Source organism: Chiloscyllium punctatum, chromosome 16 (genome assembly GCF_047496795.1).
Source record: "Chiloscyllium punctatum isolate Juve2018m chromosome 16, sChiPun1.3, whole genome shotgun sequence".
Lineage (NCBI taxonomy): Eukaryota > Metazoa > Chordata > Chondrichthyes > Orectolobiformes > Hemiscylliidae > Chiloscyllium > Chiloscyllium punctatum.
Genome location: NC_092754.1, coordinates 77,928,434 through 77,942,906, shown reverse-complemented (window position 1 = coordinate 77,942,906; position 14,473 = coordinate 77,928,434). Strand labels below are relative to the sequence as shown.

At 46.1% G+C, this 14,473-nt stretch overlaps 1 long non-coding RNA gene across 3 annotated transcripts in view; it reads left to right on the top strand.

Moving 5' to 3' along the window:
- LOC140487214 (uncharacterized) overlaps positions 1 to 14,473 on the top strand; it is a 58,896-nt gene that overhangs the window by 40,484 nt on the left and 3,939 nt on the right. For 2 of the 3 annotated variants that reach the window (XR_011962770.1, XR_011962769.1), the window contains exon 6: positions 12,468 to 13,231. This is a non-coding gene — a long non-coding RNA (uncharacterized lncRNA). Of the gene's footprint in view, positions 1 to 12,467; positions 13,232 to 14,473 lie in introns of those variants that run through there. The other variant, XR_011962771.1, reaches the window with a different exon arrangement.

Sequence of the window (14,473 nt, the reverse complement as noted above, 5' to 3'; positions counted from 1 at the left end):
ATTGATATTTGAGATCTCCTGATATGTTTGTTCCTCAGTCTGCCACTGATTATTCGGGGTCAGTAAGATAATCGTGTCAGAGTGATGACCCATTCTTATTTCTCAGTTCCACTAACATAGTGTCACTGGGTGATCCCACAGGAATAGCCTCTCTCGGGATTCATGCAATGAAAACCCACCACCACGCGTCCTCTCTTGCCTCCCCTTCAATGTTTCCTGTAGCATCTCCACCTTGAAACAATGAGCTGCCAGTCCTGTCCCTTCCTCAGCTGTGTTTCTGTAATAACTATAATATCCCAGTCCCATGTTCCAATCCATGCGCCGAGTTCATCTTCCTTAGCTGTCAGGCCCCTTGCATTGAAATAAGTACACTTTAATCATCAGTTCCCCCCTCCCCCATTTCCTGCTATGTTCTTGCCTGCCTTGTCTGCTGAAATTGCTGTCTTTAACTTGTGCACCAACCTCAATCTTCTTTCTGGCCTTATGACTGTTTAAGGTCCAACACCCTGCCAGATTAGATTATATCCTCTCAAGCAGCTCTAACAATTCGCCCCATCAGGATGTGGGTCCCCCTCCTGCTCCCAGTTCAGGTGCCTTCCCCACCCTGTCAACCTGTGCTGACACCTTCAGACATCCAGGGACTTGCCCACCAAGGTCCCGGTGTTACTCAGTTCTCCAGGAGGACCTACTCTTCATGATGTATATCCTTCGCTTATGAGACTTCCCACAGTGCATTACCTCACAGTGATCAGAAGTAAACTCCATCTGCCATTACTCAGAGTGTGTACAACTCTGAGTATGACTAACTTCATCCAGTCTCCCCAACCGTCCCTACCTCTAATTGTCGAGAGAATGCACAACCCTCCCTATTGCGTTAACCTCCTCCAGTCCCTCTCATGGACACCATCTATGTAAGCTTCTAATGTTCCTGACTATATTTTCCTCCTGTTCTAATAAACCCTTGTGAACTTTGTGAAATTGTCCAATCTCTGGAGTGCTCTGTATAATCAGCCTCACTGTGACTGGAATCTGGCTTCAATACCAGCCTTGGCCGACTGTCTGTGTGGACTTTGCATGTTCTCCCCCAGACTGTGTGGGTTGCTTCCAGGTGCTCTGGTTTCCTGCCACAGTCCAACATTTGCACGATACGTGGATGGGCCGTCATAAATTGACTGTAGTATTCAGGCAAGTGTGGTTTAGGTGAGTTCACCACGAGGAATGCAGGGTTTATTGGACAGGGAGAGGGATGGGTCTGGTTAGGATGCTCTTTAGAGAGGTTGTTTTGGACTTGTTGGGCCGAATGGCCTGTTTCCACACTGTGTGAAGATTCTATTCAGGTTATTGTCCAGTCCTGTAAACCATCCCTGTCTCTTGAACCTTGCCTCATCCCCAATACTCTCCTTATATGTGTAATCTCCAACAGTTTCTAAAACACTCCTTGGCGATGTCAGCTTCTCCAGTCCTTACCACGATCAATATGACTGTCACCTCCTCCTGCTTTTAGAACCTTCTCTATAAATATTGCCATTTGTTACATCACTCCCAATCACTGTCCCATCCTGAAAGCCCCAAAAACATTTATATCTCTGTCAACTCATCTGGACTGTCTGTACTTCCTTTTGACAGTCCCGTTCTGAGACTTTTTCTATATCAAAAAAGTCATTAAGTGTAGGTAACCCTTATTATTGTAACCTCCCTTCAGCCTTACAGCACTGAGGATCTGTAGAAGGTCTGTTCAAATCGACAGCCATCTCTGTGTCTGTAATCTCCTCCACTCCCCATAATACATTCTCTCTGAGCTCCTCTGTAGTCCATTCAACACTCTTTAACACTGTCTGTATCAGTGTAACCTTCTCCAACAACACAACCTTCCCTATCTGTGTAAATCCGTACACCAGTCCCTATCCCTCTCAGCTCCGTCTAACAATACAACCCTCCATGCCTGTGTATTCACCTTCAGTCCCTACTCACCTCCCTATCTGTGTAACCTTCTCCATGCATTTTTGCTACAGTCTCTTCAACTGTCCCTGTCAGTGTACTATCTACCAGTCCCGAAAACTCCCCTCTCTTTAACTTTCTCCGGCCACACAACCCTCACTATCTGTGACCTACTCCTGTGGGAGAACCCTCCCTCTGTGAACTGCTCCAACTCTTCAACTCTCCATAAGCTCCTGCAGCTCTTACATAACCTCTTCCAGTCCCTAAAACGCCATCAGTCTGTGGAGACCCTACCACCATCCCTATCTGTGTTATCTTCTTAGGTCCCTGCAACACTCCCGATCTGTAGATCCCACTCCAATGCCTGTGCCTCTCCTGATCTTGTTCCTACAAGACTCATGAACAATGTAACATCCTCCCGTCACTATCACCCACCCTGTCAATGTAAGCTCCTCCTGTATCTCCAAACATTTACTCATCTCCATAACCTTCTCCAGCTCTTACCCCCATCTGTGTAAACATCACTCTCCACTCAAACCCTCCCTACTGCAGGAACTTCCTTCTATTTGTGCTATGCTCCCTTATCTGTGAAAATGTCTCCAACCAAACTTGCTACCCAATCTCTCAAAAAAGAATCCAGATTCCACAGCCTCCATGTCTAAATAACCCCGAGAACCTAAGCCTTCCTATCTCTATAAACATCTTCAGTCACGATGACCCTCCCTATCCCTGTTTGTTTCACCAGATGATACAAACCTCTTTATCTCTGTAATCTGCTCAGCTCACTAAAACAGTCCCTGTCTGTGTAATCCAGCCCTGTCCTACAAACATCCTTATCCCTGTAAACTTCTCTATCCCTCCCAACATTCCCATCTCCATGAACCCCTGTCAGCCCTACAGCTCTCCACATATCTGTAACCTCCTGTGGGTCTATGGTCCTCCCTCCCTGTGAAACCACCTCCAGTCCCCACATCCCTCCCAATCTGGGTCCTCTGCTCCAGATCAGACCATTGCTGTCTCTGTAAACACCTCCACTCCTGACCACTCTTCCCATTTGTGTAACCTCGTTCAGACCCCATACTCTCCAGCTTCCTGAATCCTCTTCCTGCCATTGCAATCAAAACCACATGTTTATGTAATATCCACCAGTGCTTAAACCTCCCCAACTCAGTAACCACTTACAGCCCTAACAAAACACCTAAACTGTGAAACCTCTCATTTCCCTACAATCCTCCCTCCCTCCCTCCTCAAATGCCTTCATCACCATGAAACCTCACAATTACTGAAACCTCCTACTGTCTGCAAAATCCTCCTGTCCTGATATTCCTCTCTATCTCTGTAATCCCCACCACCCTCCAGTGCCCTTCTGGGGAACATGGCAGAGGAGAGAAGATTTGTAGCGTCTGGACCATATTACGGAGGTAGAATTCTGGAAATGACAGATTTGGTCTGATGTTTGTGTGGTGCAGATTATTGGCGAGGACTCTAAAGAAAGGAATTATAACTACTTGGAAAACCATAGTTAATTTAGTGACAGTCAGTATGGGTTTGTGAGGGGTCAGGTCATGCCTCACAAACCTTATTGAATTCTTTGAGGATATGACAGAATACGTTGATGGCTCATTCAGAAAAGAAGGAAAATTGGGATACAGGGAAATCTGTCTGTCTGGATACAGGATTGGATGGCCCAGTGAAGACAGAGGGTGGCAGCAGATGGACAGTATTGAGCCTGGAGCTCAGTGACCAGTGGGGTTCTGTAACAATCGGCTCTGGGACTCTGCTCTTTGTGGATTTTGTAAATGACTTGGATGTGGATGTTGGAGAGTGGGTTAGTAAGTTTGCCAATAACATGAAGGTTGGTGGAATGGTGGGGAATGTGGAAGGCTGTTGTAGGTTGTAATGGGACATTGACAGGACGCCGAGCTGGGCTGGAAGTGGCAAATGGAGTTCAATCTGGAAAAGTGTGAAGTGATTCATTCTGGAAGGTCAAACCTGAATATAGAATACAGCGTTAAAAGGCAAAATACTTGGCATTGTGGAGGAACAGAGAGATCATGGCGTCCATGTCCATAGATCCCTCAAAATCGCCACGCATATTGATAGGGTTGCTAAAAAGTCATATGTTGTGTTGGCCTTTCTTAGCAAGGGGATTGATTTCAAGAGCCGTGAGGTTTTACTGCATCTTTATAGCGACCAGGTGAGACCACACTTGGAATATTGTGTTCAGTTCTCATCCCATCTTTACAGGAAGGGTGTGCAAGTTTTAGATAGCGTACACTGGAGATATACCAGGATGCTGCCTGGAATGGAGGGCATTTCTTATGGAGAAAGTTTGAGGGAGATAAGGCTTTTCTCATGGGAGAGAGGAAGGAGGTGGGGCGACCTGGGTAGAGGTGAACAAGATGATGAGAATCACACAGAGAGAGGGAATAGTGAGAAACTTTTTCTCCTATGGCATAAATGGCTGTTACAAGGCGGCATAATTTTAAGGTGATTGGAAGATGGATAAGAGGATCGAGATGGTAGGTGGTTGGATGGACTGTCAATGGTTCTAGTAAAATTAGACACATTCGGGACATCTAATAGACTCTTGAACAGACACATGAATAGTAGTAAAATGAAGGGTATGTAGGCTAGTTTGATTTTACAGTCGGATAAAAGGTTGGCATAGCATCATGGCCGAAGGGTCATGGGCTGAACTGTTCTGCGTTCTGTATTCTGTCTGGTAAACTGGGTAATAAGCTCAGATCAGTGAAAAAGGATATGGCATTCAGGAGGAGCTAGTGAACTGGATACAAAATTTCCTTGATGGTTGTAGACAGAGGGTGATGGGAGACCTGTTGTTTTTCTGACTGGAGACATGTGACCAGCGGTGGAGTGGGCCCACTGTTGTTTGTCATTTGGATAAATGGTTTGGTTGGGAATATTGGTTTCCTGCTAAGTAAGGTGTTTGGGTGACACTGAAATTGGTGGTAAACTGGACAGTGGAGAAGGTTATCTATGATACAACAGGATGGACAGTACTGCTGGGATAGTGGGCTGAAGAATAGCAGATGGAGTTTAATTAGATAAAGGTGGGGTGTTCCATTTTGGTGAAACAAACCAGGGTGGGACTTGTACAGTTAATGTTCAGGCCCTGGGTAGTGTTTTTAGTCAGAGATCCAGTGACCCAGGTAGACAGTTCTTTGAATGTGGTGTCACAGGTAGACAGGCTGGTGAAGCAGGCGTTTGAGGTGGTTACCTTCATTGGGGAGAGCATTAAGAGTAAGAGTTGGGATGTCATGTTGTATCTGTAGAAGGCATTGGTGGGGCCACCATTAAAACATTGTTGATCAGTGGGAAGAACTCCTCAAGTCACTTACTTCCTTTAAGGAAGGGCATTAAATATTCTAACCTGGTCTGGCCAACATTTGACTCCAGACCCACAGCAATATGGCTGACTCTGAGCTACCCTCTGGGTAATTAGCAGTTGGGTCAAAGAATGTTAGCCCAGGCAGTGACACCCACATCCCAGGAATGAATAAATAAAAATCCATATATCCCTCCCTACCTCTGTAAACCCCTCCAGCTGCAGCAATCCATCTTGGCTTTGTAACACCGTTCAGACCCTGACCCCTCTCTGTAACACTCTCACCACCTCCAGCACCTTCACCTCTCCCTGTTCCCATTGTGTCAATAAACCCTGACCATGGCTCCCCTTCCCACTGCCCTCCTCCTTCTAGCATACCCTTTGCAATCTATTTAACATTTACTCCTAAAACACTCTATCACTTCAGGATTTCAAGTACTTTTTGGGGATCTTCTCAGCCTCATAATCTAGTATGGTCCCTTTTGTCCTGTGTGCGGGACCAGTGGGGATTTCTTGCTGAGGTTTTTACTGTTTCAATCGAATGTCCTTCTGTTGAGTGTTTTACACTGTTCCTTCAAATGATTTCCACTGTCCATTTACAGACACATGTTCCAGTCTGTTTAGCCTGTTTACCTTGGTCAGTTCTCCTCTCACACACATGTAATTGGCTATTTTTGTTTCTAGTTGTAGCTTGTCCTTTCTTTAAATCACTTTAAAACTTTATATTTCTATAAACTGCACTTTATCACAATTTCCCGAAGGATCTCTCCCGGTGACATTACTCATTCACTAAGTTTCATTACACGGTCGCTCTGCGATAGTTATGTCCCTTAACAGTTGCACAATGTGTTTTTCAAAGAAACACTGAAAAAAAAATTAACCGAACTCCTCTTCCAATATCAATGTTGACCGTGTGATTGTCACAGACTATACAAGTATTGAAGTTTTCCAAAATTATCAAAATGCTTTTGTTAAAAAAATTGCAACGAGTCCCTGTGTAATGCAATGATGAGCAATGGCATACTGTTCAGTGGCTAAAACTGCTGTGCTGCTTGTGTCCTTGGCAAGTAGTAATTACATTCAGACTGACACTACTTCATGATCTGCAGCCAAATGCTTTCTCTGTAATGCCTTTGTTATCCATTATTTTTTAGTGTTACCCATTTTTCCTGAGTTTCCGCAAGATTGTGAACCATTGAATATTTTTGTTCACCCTGTATCCATGTCTCCCTGGTGTCTAAATCTCTTTTATCTCTGTGTCACAAATCCATCGACCTTATTACAGTGATGTTGTCCATTAAGAAAACATAACTTACTCTTTCCCACAATTTTCTGTCACAAATCTTTTTGCTGATGTACAATTTTAGTTAAACTCTGTCCCTTCCTGTTCCTTTCTGATTGCCTTCAGCCACATCCCCATGCTGTTCCATTGCTTCACCTTTTCTCTTTGGATTTGGAAAGTTCCTTTCACTTGAACCCTGTCCCAGCATCCTCCCTCTCAGTTTAAAGCCCTGTCCATAAACCTACTGACATGATCGGCCAGGACACTGCTCCCAGCATGGTTCCAGTGGGACCATCCTAATGGATTATGTATTAAATCAGGTATGGGATGTGGGTGTCTCTGGCTGACCAGCCTTTCTTGCCCAGTCCTAGCTGCCCTTGAACTGAGTCACTTGCTTGGCCTTTGAAGATGGTAATTGGGAGGCAAATACTTTGCTGTGGCTATGTCGTGCAGACCACGTGAGGGTGGGCAGATGTCCTTTTCTGAATGACATAGCAGCCTGGGATACATTTCCCTGGGCACTGGGGATTTCTCCACCTTTATGCCTGTGAAAACATTTAATACCTCCTCCTTATTGATCTTAACATATTCTGGAACCTCAGCATCCCAAATGAAATCCCCGGCAATAATGTCTTTCTCCTGTGTGAATACAGATGGGAAGTATTCATTGAAGACCTCACCTGCTTCCTCTGGCTCTATGCACAGATTGTCCCTTTGGTTTCTCACAGGCCTCACTCTTTCGTTGGGAATCCTCTGACTCTCACGATGCTGATAAATTACCTGTGGCTTTTCCACAATTGTATCTGCCAAATATATTTCATGACCATTGTTTGTCCCTCATTTTCCACAATCCCCTTGCACTCTCTATACTTGTGAAGGGCTTCACCTGATTTTATTGCACTGTATTTTCTTTATCAAACTCACGATATCACTTGATCAGTATTCCCTGGACTTGCTGCCTTTATTATTCACTCTTCAAGGAGCACGCTGCCCCTGCGGTCTCACTGCATCATTTTAAAATACTCCACTTTCCTAACATGGACCCAACTGCAGGGAGTTCCTCCCTGTCTTTGTTTGCCAGATCCTCTGTAATGATCGTGATACTGATAGGAGGCTCAGTTGTGAGGGGGACAGACAGGAGACTGTGTGGCTCCAGAAGAGACCACAGGATGGTGTGCTGCCTCCCAGGTACCAGGGTCAAGGATGTCTCTGAGTCGTTATTGAACATTATGAAGGGGGAGGGTGAACATCCTGAGGTCATTGTGAACATTGGTCCACATGACAGAGGTAGACAAAGGGATGGGGTCCTGTGAAATGAGTACAGGGAGTCAGGTGAGAAGTTAAAAAAAGCAGGATATTGACCTTAATGATCTTCAGATTACCCCCAGTGCCAAGTGCCAGTGAGGATAGAAATAGAAAGGTAGGCCGGATGGATGTGTGGCTGAGGAGCTGGTATAGTGGGCAGGGTTTTCAGTTCAGGGGTCATTGGGATCTCTTCTGGGGTAGAGGGGACCTGTGCAAAGGGGATGGTTTGCACTTGAAGCAAAGGGGCACAAGTATCCCAGGGAGGAGATTAGCTCGTGTTACCCAGGAGGATTTAAACTAGTTTGGCAGGGAGTTGAGACTCTGAGTGAGAGAGGGACCATCGAAAAGTCAGGGGAAATACATCAGCATTCAAGAGCAAGTTACCTATTCAGGATATCCAGGGGCACAGTCGAGGGAGGGAAAAGACATCTGGTTTTAAAGGGCATTTATTTCAACACACGAGGCCTGACTGGTAAGGCAGACGAGCTCAGAGCATGGATTAGCTCTGGGGACTGGGGTATTATAGCCATAACCGAAACATGGCTGAGAGAAGGGCAGGACTGGCAGCTCAGTGTTCCAGGATACAGAAACTGCAGGCGTGATAGAAGGACAAGTAAGTGAGGAAGGGGAGTTGTCCTTTTGATTAGGAAGGACATAACAACTGTGTATCGAGACAATTCTGTTATGCAGTCATCAAATGAGGGCATAAATTTAAAAGTTAGAAACAAAGAGGGGATGGTCAGTCTGCTGGGATCGTGTTCTAGACCCTCAAATAGCCAGCGGGGACGAGAGGAGCAAATATATAGTGAGTTTGCAGGTACCTATGAAAATAATAGAGTAGTATTGGATGGAGATTTTAACTGTCCCTGGATTGATTGGGTCACCCAGAGGGTAAAAGGCCCGCACTGTGTGGCATTTGTAAAATGTGTCCAAGAAAGTTTCCTAAACCAAGACGTAGAGGGCTCTATGCTACTCAGGCGGGTGCAAAACTGGACCTCTCCTCAGACAACCAGGTCAGGCAAGTGACTGAAGTATCAGTCGGAGAGCACATTGCGTCCAGTCACCACAACTGTCTTTGTTTTAACATAGTTGTGGAGAAAGATCAGACGGGTTGACAGATTTAGGTCTTAAACTGGAACTGGGCCAATATTGGGACCATTCAGCAGGATCGAGCAGGGGTTGATTGGGTGAAGGTAACACTCACACGACACTAGGGTATAGTCCAGATGGTTTACAGAGGAACCCCGATTGTCTGAACAAGATGGACGGACACTATTCCGTTCAGATAATTGATTATTTGGTTAATCGATTCAATACCTTTCCTCTGGGGCTCGGTGTTTTCAGTCCAGTCTGCTCCCTGTTCAGGTGACTAGGTAGCAGCAAGCCATGAGCGAGCCCCCACACCCTGCCAAACCCCAAAAGCACACCCCCCTCGCCTCCAAACCCATCCAACACCGCCCCCACCTGACTCTCAACGTCGCCCCCCCAAACTGACCCAACAGCGAATCCTGCCCCCAAAAGCGTCCGACACCACCCTGCACCCGCCGCCTGCCCCCACTTCCCAGACACGTCCGACATCACCCTCAGCCCGTCCCCAAACCCGTTCAACACCGCCCCCCCCCGCCCGCCACACCCACCGTCCAATCCATGTCCACGCCCATGCCCCCGTGAGTGTTACCTCGGTAAGCGGATAGTGAAGAAGGTGTTTGGTATGCTTTCCTTTATTGGTTAGAGCATTGATTATTGGAGTTTGGAGGTCATGTTGCAGCTGTACAGCTCACTGGTTAGGGCACTTTTGGGATATTGCATGCAGTTCTGATCTTTTTCCTATTGGAAGGATGTTGTGACACTTGAAAGTGTTCAGAAAAGTTTTACAAGGATGTTGCCAGGATTGGAGGATTTGAGCGATCGGGAGAGACTGAAACGACTGAGACTGTTTTCCCTGGAGCGTCAGAGGCTAAGGGGTGACATTCCTGAGGTTTATAAAATCATGAGGGACATGGATAGGATAAACAGACAAGGTCTTTTCCCTCGGGTAGTGGAGACCAGAAATGGAGGGCGTAGGTTTAGGGTGAGAGATGAAAGATTTAAAATGGACCTAAGGGGAAACCTTTTCACGCAGAGTGTGGTTATGTAGGGAATGTACTGCCAGAGGAAGTGGTGGAGGCTGGTATAATTGCAGCATTCAAAAAGCATCTGGATTGGTATATGAATAAAACCGGTTTATTGGGATATGGGCCAAGTGCTGGCAGATGGGACGAGATTAGGAAAGGATATCTGGTCGGCGTGGCCGAGTTGGACCGAAGGGTCCGTTTATGTGCTGTACGTCTCTAGGTCTCTCTGGCTCTAAATGGTTTCCACTGTTCATTTACAGACTGACATTTCAGTCTGTTTCCCCTGTTTACTTTGGTCAGTTCTCTCTCAAAATCATATAATGGGCTTTGTTACTGATGCTCGGGTGTGCTTTATGGTCATTTTAAAATGTCATAATCTCTTTGAATTCCGGTATAATTTCTTGGAGTATCTCGGTGTGATATTACTCATTCACTCAGCTTCATCACCCAATAGTCTATCTGAGATAGTTACATCCCTAGCTATTTGCACAATGTGTTATTCAAAGAAACACTGACAAAAACATTCAAGGAGGATCTCGGATAATATCACTCTTGCCAATGTGTCTGTCCCAGATTAGACAAAGATTGAAGTCTTCAAAAATTATCACACCACCTTTGCTACAATTTCTAATGAATTCCTGTTTAATGCAGGGATGAGCAATAAAACACTGCAAGGCAGCATCTCCGAGACACCCACACCTCTCAATCACACCGCCCCGTGGCCCAACATTTCAACTCGCCGCCCCACTCTGCCGAGGACATGGAGGTCCTGGGCCTCCTTCACCGCCGCTCCCTCACCACCAGACGCCTGGAGGAAGAACGCCTCATCTTCCGCCTCGGAACACTTCAACCCCAGGGCATCAATGTGGACTTAAACAGCTTCCTCATTTCCCCTTCTCCCACCTCATCCTAGTTTCAAACTTCCAGCTCAGTTACTGTCTCCTTGTCTTGTCCGGACTTGTCCTACCTGCCTAACTCCTTTTCCACCTATCCACTCCACCCTTTCCTCCCTGACCTATCACCTTCATCCTCTCCCCCACTCACCCATTGTGCTCTATGCTATTCTCTCCACACCCCCACCTTCCTCTAGCTTATCTCTCCAAGCTTCAGTCTCACTGCCTTTATTCCTGATGAAGGGCTTTTGCCCGAAACGTCGATTTCGAAGCTACTTGGATGCTGCCTGAACTGCTGTGCTCTTCCAGCACCACTAATCCAGAATCTGGTTTCCAGCATCTGCAGTCATTGTTTTTACCAGTTTAAAAACTGTTTTCCTGCTTGTGTTTTTGACATAGCACCCAGAATTTGCATTCAGGCTGATTCAGCTGCATAATCTGAGACCAAGTGCTTTCTCTGTAATGCCTTTGTTGTCCATTAGTGTCAGGGTTCCCATCTTGCTTTTCCATTCTGCCTGAGATCCTGTAAGGTTGTTTACTGTTGAATATTTATGTTCCACCTTTTGTTCACCCTGTAATCACGTCTGTCTGGTGACTAAGTCTCATTTATCTCTGTGTCACAAGGCTATTACCTTAATGAAGATACTTTGTCCATTCCAAATCAAAACAACATTATAATTTCCTCTTCCCCACAATGTCCTGTCACAAAACAATTCATTGATGTACAGTTTTAGTTAAACTCTGTCCCTTCCTGTTCCTTTCTGCTTGTCTTCAGCCACATTCCCATGCTGTTCTGAGGCTTCACCTTTTCTCTCTGGATTTGGAAAGCTCCTTTCACCTGAAGCCTGTCCCTGCATCCTCTCTGTCAGTTTAAAGCCCTGTCCATAAACCTACTGACATGATTGGCCAGGACACTGCTCCCAGCAGTGTTGATTTTAATTCACTCATGGGATGTTGCTGTCTCTGGCTGGCCAGCATCGCATGCCCACCCTGACCAGCCTTAGAGCTGAGTGACTTGCCAGATCATTACAGTGGGCATTTCAGCGTCGATCCCATTGCGCTGGGTCTGGATTCATATGTAGGCCAGACTGGCAGCCTATAACAGATTTGCTTACTGAAAGGGTATTATTAAGCAGTTAGATGTGTATCCCTGACTCTGGCATTAAATTAGGAAAGGATATCTGGTCGGCGTTAAATTCTGGATGAACAGTCTAGTGAGAGTAACACGAGGTCATTGCCTGGTCTACTGATAGCTCCCTCATCCCTGAGTACTGATCCCAGTGCACCTTCTTCCTGACCGTGGTTTGATCCTGATACCTTCCTGCACTCTGGTGATATCACACAGTCTCTCTCCATGTGGTATCTGTCACTGTGAGGGTCTAATTGATGCCAGTGACTGCACCTTTTGCAGCTACTCCAGATCCTAAGCCAACAGAATTCTCCACTCCAGGGAGATGAGGCAACACAGACCAGGGATGGAGACAGGGATTTTCCAGATCTCTGTGGGACTTAGTGCCATTTTCCATGTGTAACCCTCACTGCATCAGTCTAATTTCCCATTCTGTCTGTTTCTCTATCTCCTGTAGATACTCAGGATGCTTTTGACTCAACAGAATTCCCAATTCCTGTCTCGTCCATCACCACACTGAAGATGGTTGGTCAGCCAGAGAGATGGAGAGTGAGAGCTGGAGCCTTCAGTAAATCCTGCGGCGAGGCAAGATAACTCACAGTGAACAGAGCAGAGTGGATTTAAGGGATCGAACTTTGGTCCAGAAGACATGACACAGATACAGTGTTGAAGGGTAAACACAGAGCATGATGGTCCCAGGCTCAAACCCCACCGTCTTGTTAATTTACATCTCTGCTGCAATACAGTAAGTTGACAGTTATCAATTCAGGCCTGTGCTGTCTTAGTGAGGATCAGTTCAACAGAGGGGAAAGCAGGCCTCCCTCAAGGAGATGGTATTGAAACCTGGGATCTTTCTGTTCTATCTTCCCTCCTCACGCTGTCTCTTGTCATGTGATAGAGTCATACAGCAAGGAAACATGCCTTTCGGTCTAACTTGTTTGTGCCAATATCGTGAATGCTTGTAATTCCCAGAAGTTTTCCTATTTCTGTAACCTCCACCACTCCCATATTCCCGCTGTATATTTGAAACCTACTCCGATGCTGACGACTCTCCCTGTATGTAAATTGCTCCAATGTCGATAACATGCCCAATCTCAGTAATCTCATCCTGCACTCAGTACAATAATTCCCATTTCTATAGTTTTGCACAATACTTACAGTAACCCCGTCTCTGTAAAATCCTCCAGCCTGAAGCAAAATACCCACCTGTGTACTTTCCTCAAGCCCCAAGAAAACATGATATCACTGTAACCTTCTGCAGGTCCGATCACACTCCTGCCTCCTGGCCTATAGCACCACATGACCACAGTAACCTTCTCCCAACCCTACCGACCTCCTTACCGATATGAACACCTCCAGACCTTTTTCAAGCCACAACAGCACTCCACATCTCTGTTTGCTCGTCCACTCCCTATAGTCCTCTCAGCACCTCAAACACTCTCTCTTTGTGTAATTCTGCAATTTGGGGCAGCACGGTGGCTCAGTGATGAGCGATGGTGCCAGGGACCCAGGTTTGATTCTAGCGTTCGGTGACTGTCTGCCTGTGTAGAGTTTGCACCTTCTCCCTGTGTCTGCGTGAGTTTCCTCCAGGTGTTCCAGTTTCCTCCCACAGTCCAAAGATGTGCAGGTCAGGTGAATCGGCCATGCTAAATTGTCCATCGTGTTAGGTGCATTGTCGGAGAGAAGTGGGTCTGGGTGGATTACTCTTTGGAGAGTTGGTGTGGACATGTTGTGCCAAAGTACCTGTTCCCATGCTGTAGGGAATCTAATCTAAACTCTCCCTCTGCGTTCCATATTACTGCCCCTAAATATATCCATCTATCCATAATCAGCCCCAACCCCTTCAAACCTCCGAGTCTCTGTGAACTCCCACAGCTCCAACATCCCTCCTTAACTGTGTAACCTTTTCCATTCCTGAAACACTCTGAAAATGTGGGCATCCTACAAACCTCCCTATCTGCGTAATCCTCTCAGGACCCTGTAAAACTACCGAACTGTGGAACCAGCTCCAATGCTTGTGACTCTCCCGATCAGTTTGTATAAGACTTACTATCTCAGTAACATTCTCCCGTCACTATCACCCGCCCTGTCAGTGTAAGCTCCTCCGGTCCCCCTACCAATCTAATCATCTCCATAATCTTCTCCAGCTCTTACACCCCTATCTGTGTAAACGTTACACTCCTCTACAACCATCCCTAAATCAGAAACCTCCTCCAGTGTCTGTAATACTCCCTATCTGTGTTTGTGTCTCCAGGATGTATTGCTGTTCCTGTCTCTGTAAACTCTGACAGATTGTACAGCTTGCCAGTCCGTATACTTTCCAGAACCTCAGCATCTGACATCAACAAAAGTCTTCATTAACTACAGCCTTCCATATCTCTGTTCTTTCCTCAATTCTATACAACTCTCCTAATCTCTGTAAGTAGCTCAATTCTATAAAATACCCCATGCCTGCGTAAACTG